Source organism: Camelus bactrianus, chromosome 23, assembly GCF_048773025.1.
Source record: "Camelus bactrianus isolate YW-2024 breed Bactrian camel chromosome 23, ASM4877302v1, whole genome shotgun sequence".
In the NCBI taxonomy this organism is placed as follows: domain Eukaryota; kingdom Metazoa; phylum Chordata; class Mammalia; order Artiodactyla; family Camelidae; genus Camelus; species Camelus bactrianus.
In genome coordinates this window covers 37,595,001-37,601,261 of record NC_133561.1, presented here as the reverse complement: position 1 = coordinate 37,601,261, position 6,261 = coordinate 37,595,001, and the positions used below count along the sequence as shown (strand labels likewise).

The 6,261-nt window shown below is 39.5% G+C and overlaps 1 long non-coding RNA gene across 1 annotated transcript in view; it reads left to right on the top strand.

Annotated features, from left to right (window-relative positions):
- The first annotated feature begins 1,687 nt into the window (after positions 1-1,687).
- The window catches only part of LOC141574849 (uncharacterized), a 7,961-nt gene continuing 3,387 nt past the window's right edge, over positions 1,688-6,261 (top strand). Inside the window, exons 1-2 of the long non-coding RNA XR_012501988.1 lie at positions 1,688-2,249; positions 4,734-6,261. The exon at positions 4,734-6,261 is cut by the window's right edge and continues 3,387 nt beyond it. This is a non-coding gene — a long non-coding RNA (uncharacterized LOC141574849). The remainder of the gene's footprint in view (positions 2,250-4,733) is intronic.

Sequence of the window (6,261 nt, the reverse complement as noted above, 5' to 3'; positions counted from 1 at the left end):
TTTTTTTTTATTATAACCTATTGTAGTGAGTGTGAAGCGGTTTCTCCTAGTGGTTTTGACTTGATTTCTATTACAGCTAATGATATTGAACATCGTTTGATTGTGCTTATTGGCCATATGTATATTTTCTTTGAAAAATACATTTTCAGATCCTTTATTCACTTTTTAATTGAGTTCCCCTTTTATTGTTGAGTTATAGGAATTTTTTTTTTATTTGAAGACAAAAATTCCTAATCAGATAAATGATTTGAAAAAATTTTCTCCTGTCTGTTGTTTTTTCACTTTCTGGATGGTGTCCTTTGAAGAAAAGTTTTACATTTTGATGAATTCCAATTTATCACTGTTTTCTTTGTTCCTTGTGTTTTGGGTTAATATTTATAATCTGGGGTATTTTATTTAAACCTTTATATATAAAATAACTTAATTCTTAGGACCGTTCTAGGAGACAGGTGCTGTTGTTGTCCCCAGTCTATGGATAGGAGACTGAGATGCAGAAAATTTCACTGACATATCAGTGTCACAGCTACCCAGTGCTGTGGGAGTTCAGACCCTCATGTTTGTCCCAAGCATCTGTGCTCTTCACCAACATGCTCCACTCCTTCCTGGAATCGTTATGGAAAAAGTCTTTCCTTTTTTGATTTCTTGTTAGTTTGTTTTCTCATTGAGGAACTCAACTCCTCATTTTCCTTGCAGAGATCAGTGTAGGTTTATTTTAGGTCTCATGTAGGAAGAAGAATTGCTATCAGTTTACTTCTTTATTATTCACTCTCCATTGATGATTGTTGCTAGTTGACCTACTCAACTCATGCTTAACTCTTTCCTGCTCATGACACTAAAAACAGAGTTATTACTTACAGAATGCTCAAAGAAGAAAGTACTTGAGTGATTTTATTTTTCTAACCAATCAAACCAATCAAATAAAAACCCCGGTATTAGAACAGATTATAAGCCCTCCAGAATAGGGTCACTGTCATCCTTGTGTTTCATTTGTTTGTCACAGTGTCTAGATAGTGCCTTGTTGTCCAGCAGTTATGTTAGGATACGGTGCTCGTGAATCATTGTAAGGACAGAATTTGGCAAAAGACTCTGTTGTTCATTTCACGAGGGAAAAGATCATATAGAAATACTGCTCTGATCTATTTTAAAATTAAGCTTGGAATTTTGAGAAGAGTTCAGGGAACCATACAAAGATCTTTTTCACTAATTTTAGAACTATCTTAGACATATTATGGTTACATAGCAGAGTAAATTATCAACCAAATTTGACAAGAGGAGTGTATTATTGATTATTTGTTTTAGTTGAAATATTCTACCTGGGATAAAGTAATCAGAGCCCATAAATGAACAAATATGTTTGTATATCTATGCAACATGGGAGCAGACTTCATATGTTTCTATATAATATATATGACTGTGTGTTTTAATCTGTCTGTCAGTGTTTTTATACTTTTTCAGCAATGTTGTAACTTTAGAATTCTTCTAAGAAAATCACCCCCGATTCTAGTGCAGTTTGTACTGTGTATCCTGTCTTATGCATGGGATTCCACTCTCCCCTCAGTGAGGAATTTCCTCTCCTATTAAGTTAGTAGCAGAGTTAAAGGAACTGTGATTTCTAGGCCTTTGCTCTCCATGTGTTTGCAGTTGGCTGTCAATCACGATTTTCCCTTTCTTGAGTTTTCATTGTTCAATTAGAATTTTTGAAAATAACTATTAATATGTTGCATCGGTCTCCCTAGAAACTTGATGTGTTTGTACTTTTCAGTTTTCAATCTATGAAAAATGTGAATGCACTCTTGTTTTAAGTAGTCCTTTTTCACTAGATATTTGTTTACCTCTTTATAGTTAAAATATTACTTTCCCAATGAATGAATCGGTGTGCATGTTTAAAAAGATAACTTACTTTTTATTTTTCTTATTGTAACAGTTATTTTCATTGTAGAGAATTTAGAAAATAAGGATAAACACAATAATAACTTAAAAATGGCCTCTAACCTCACCTGGAGATACAGTTGTATGGTTTGAAATTGAGAATTACAAGTCCTCTCATGTTGTTCTTTTTCAAGCACATTTTGGTTACTGAGACCCTTGAATTCCCATATGAAGTTTAGCAGCAGCTAGTTAGTTTCTGCAGTGGAGCCGGCTGGGATTGTGATCGAGACCACGTTGTATGTATGGATCGCTCTGGGGAGCACTGCCATTCCAAGAGCGCTGTCTTCTGATCCAGGAATGTGCGTGGTGTGTCTGTCCAGGTATTTAGGTCTCCTTTAATTTTTTTCAACAATGCTTTGAGTTTACAGAGCATTATTTTACTTTTTTTTTTTGCCTTTATACTGAGGACAAGTGTGCCAGGTACCGGGATCAGAAGTTTCTTTGAGCCCCGCCACTTGCTGCCACCATGGACGCTGCACTCTTGCTTTGCCCTCTGTACAATCTTGCACAAAATAGGACCTCAGTAACTCTCTCTTGAATGAATGATAATATGATTGTTGAATGATGCTTGACAGTCCTTGTGATGATGTCTTTTTCCTAGCCTTTCCCCTATTCATAACGATGCCCTTTCCCTTCCTTTCCTCCAGCCTGGTTTTCAGCCTGCCTGTGGCATTGATTTTCCCTGTCTGTAGACTCTTCTTTTCACTGGTTCACGATAATGTTACATGTGGGCTGTGGAAACTTGCTAAATGACAAGAAAGAGCAAATCCATTGCATGTTATTATTTATAGAGTGTTTTATTCTTTTATCGATTGAAATTAAATCAGGCTGACCCCCTGAGCCCTCCCATGAGCTTTATCCGCCTTCCTACAGGTGATACTGCTCTGGTTGCTGCATGTCCCTGCCCCCAGCCTTGGTTTTGGAGTTGAGTATGTCACCATCAGTGGAGCACTCTCTTTAAAAGTTGAAGACAACATTTGCTCCTTCTCCCTTGTTGGGGACTTGGATGAGATGAGGTACCAGATAAAGAATGGAGCCCCACCTCATTCTGGCCCCCGCTTTTTCCATTCCTTTCTCCAGGGGAAAAGAGTACAATTCAACAGTATAAAGATTGATTGTGAGCTAATGAGATAGACAAGACAACCGAACATTTATTAAATATCCTTTCATGCCAGAAAAAAATGTATTATACACATAAAAAGCACACAGAGCACGTAATACCGTGGTTACAAACGTGGGTCCGTGTTCGAGTCCTGCTCTGGAGTGACCAGTTCTGTGAGATGGAGAAATGTTAGGTCAGCTTAGCCTCTCCCGGACTTGTTTCCTGTCCTACAGAGACGGGGCTCGCTAGGCGTCCTCCCCCGTAGAGGTGCTGTGGGTGTAAATGGCGCGCGTGGGCAGCCCGAGCACAGCTGCTCGTTCCTCGTAAGTGCAGGATAGAATGGATTTGCAGAGACAGCTTTATGGCCGCACCGTGTAGACTCTCAGTGCTCTAAAGGGAAGACTAGTGGTTTGGAGATGGGATTCTCACTTTTGTAAATACCCAAGAATTGTGTTATTGGGCTCTTCTGATTTAAATCTATTCTTTAGAAAGTACATATCGTAGATATATTTTTTCAAGCATGCATGCTTTTTTTCTTTTATTATTTATAGTTCTACCCTCTCATCTCTTGGTGTGACTTTTCATGGAATCCAGGAAACAGCCCTAAGCTACCTGCCTCTTCACACTACTCCGTGGTGGTTTTCTTCCCTGACTAGAAGAGGGTTTTGCATAGGAAATTTTCTTTGTTCCCCTTTTCTTGCAGTCTCTCTGTCTGTCTGCCCTTCTCTCACCTGTCCATCTGTCCATTTATCTACCCACTCATTCTTCTGACATGTTCCAAGAAGCACTTCAGGCAGATTACAGAAGAACAGATACCAAATAAACAGGTGAGAAAATGGGGCCAAGTTCAGACAGGGAGGCTAGGAAGTGAGCCTCTGTGACGGTTGCAGGCGTGAGACACACGCCTCTGCCCTGTGACTTATAAGATCGACAACAAGAGTGTGCCTGAGGCTCCCAGCAGACACAGGGAAACAGGGTTTGTGGGAGATGCTCACTGGCTGTGAAATAAATAAGTAGTTTAGGAGAAGCCCAGCCTTTCCAGCTCCTAAGGCTTAGGAGAATATTTTGAGTATCTTCCAAAATCAGTGTATTTCATCTTTTATTTTGTCAGAGTTCTACATATTTTTGGTTACATTCTAAACCTGGAAATTTCTCCAAAACTCCTTCCCACATGAGTCCCATGGCTCAGGAATGGGGTGGTCCTGCTCACTGACGGTGTTTGGACAGAAACAGAAAATCACAGCCTCCAAGGAGCCTGGGATTTGTCAGTTATGTTTTGTCAGTGCTGTAGATTTCAGACAATGTTTTCACCGTTTCTCTCCATCTGAGGCAGCAGTGTGCTCTCTTAGCAGCATCAGGAGCTCAGTGCCACGGGATGGTGAGTGCTGACTGCACTGCCTTCAAGACATCTAAGGTAGTGACTGCAGGCGTGGTGCTTTTACATACGGCATTTCATGTTCTTTAATAGAAGGTTTCAACAGGGAGTTAATTGAGTTAATTAACATTTAATAAATATGATGCTTTGTTGAAAAGACAGTTATAAGCAGAATATAAGCTGTGAAGATTTTAAGAACGGTTTCATTACTGAAATTTCAGTAGGGAAGTTTCACAGTTTACCTTATTTGTGCCTCTCTTTTAAAGTAACAAAGAAACAAGAGAGAAAAAGCATACGATGATTTCTGTTCTTCCTCTCGGCTTACAGGTGCCCTCACCTCCAGTGACATCCATCCAGACACCAGCACTGACACTGGCCGTGCTCAGAACTGCCTCAGCCCTGAAGACACAACTGACAAATAGAAGGGGGCCGTGCCCTGTTACAGCAGGTGCTCTCACTTAGTGGGTCCTTATGTAACTGTGCGGTGTTAATCAGGATCGCCCGTTCTACATTGTGTGGCACTGCTGCGGTGTCTCCTAGTTACTTGTTTCTATATGTACTCGTGTATTTTCTCCAATGTGAGGTACTACTCATCTTAAAATGCTTTCTTTCAAATGAAAAATAATGTGTATTTAATATAATAAGTCTGAAAAAAGGGGCAAAAGAGGCTATCCTGATCCCACTACTCAGAGATAATAATTAACACTTTAACATCTATTTTCTGTTCTTTACATCAGTGTGTATCAACTCTCTCATAAAAACCAGTGAGCACTCTGTGCCTGTTTACTTTGTGGAGACCTCCATTTTCCATTCGGCTTATTACATGTTTTTCTACAATATTCTAATTCCCCTGGCATGATTTTTAATGACCAGTATAGCATTCTGTCTTGTGGAGGCATCATCCATTTTATTTCGGACTTAAATAAACTTTTAAATTCCAAGTATATTTAACTGAAATACTGAAAAGAGAACTGTGGTGGTACTTAAAGGCCCCTCCATCCCTTCCCCTTTTTTCCTGAGGGCAAAACTTTTGACAATGTGGTGTATATATTTCATGACATTTATGCCTATGACATATATATATACCCATACATACATACACGTATATGAGAAATCTATGTATATTTGTGTGTATATATGCTTTATTGAAAAATAAGGCCATAATATAAGTTTTATGCAGCTCGCTTTATTCACTCAGGGGTATATCATAGACGTCCTCCCACTCCATACTCACCCGGTCCTTTCAGATAGAGTGGAGGGGTCCCCTGATGTGCAGTTGTGTTCTCTTGTGCAAGGACACCTTTGTTGGGAGAGTGCTGTGGACAAGGCCTTGGACCACGCAGAAACGCCGGCCCAATCAGAGCACACAGCTCGCCGTGTTTTACCGCTTCGTCGTCTTGATGGTGGATACTTAAGTTTTCTCCATTTTCCATTGTCAGAAAAGATGTTTGACTGGCATCCTTCTTCTGTAAATATTCCTGTGATCTCGTATGAGTATTCCTTTAGTTAAGGCTTCTGGAAATTTAGTCCCTGGATGTGACATTTACATTCATCACAGGCTCTTTTCAAGTGACTCTAGAAATTGCTTCTCCAGTGGGGAATGAAAAGATGTAGAATTACTTATGTAACCATTTCTCTATCACTGGATTTGATTTCACTTCAGCTTTTCTTCCCACCATTGTAAACAGTGCTGTGAAAATATCCTGATAAGTACATCTTTTTGAACTGATTTTTTTCTACACAAAACGATTCCTAGAAGTGGAGTTGAGTCTGTGTGTACACACGTTTTTCAGAGTTTACATATCCATTGACATGTCATCCTCCAAACACGTTGCTCACAGTTTGTTCTCTCACA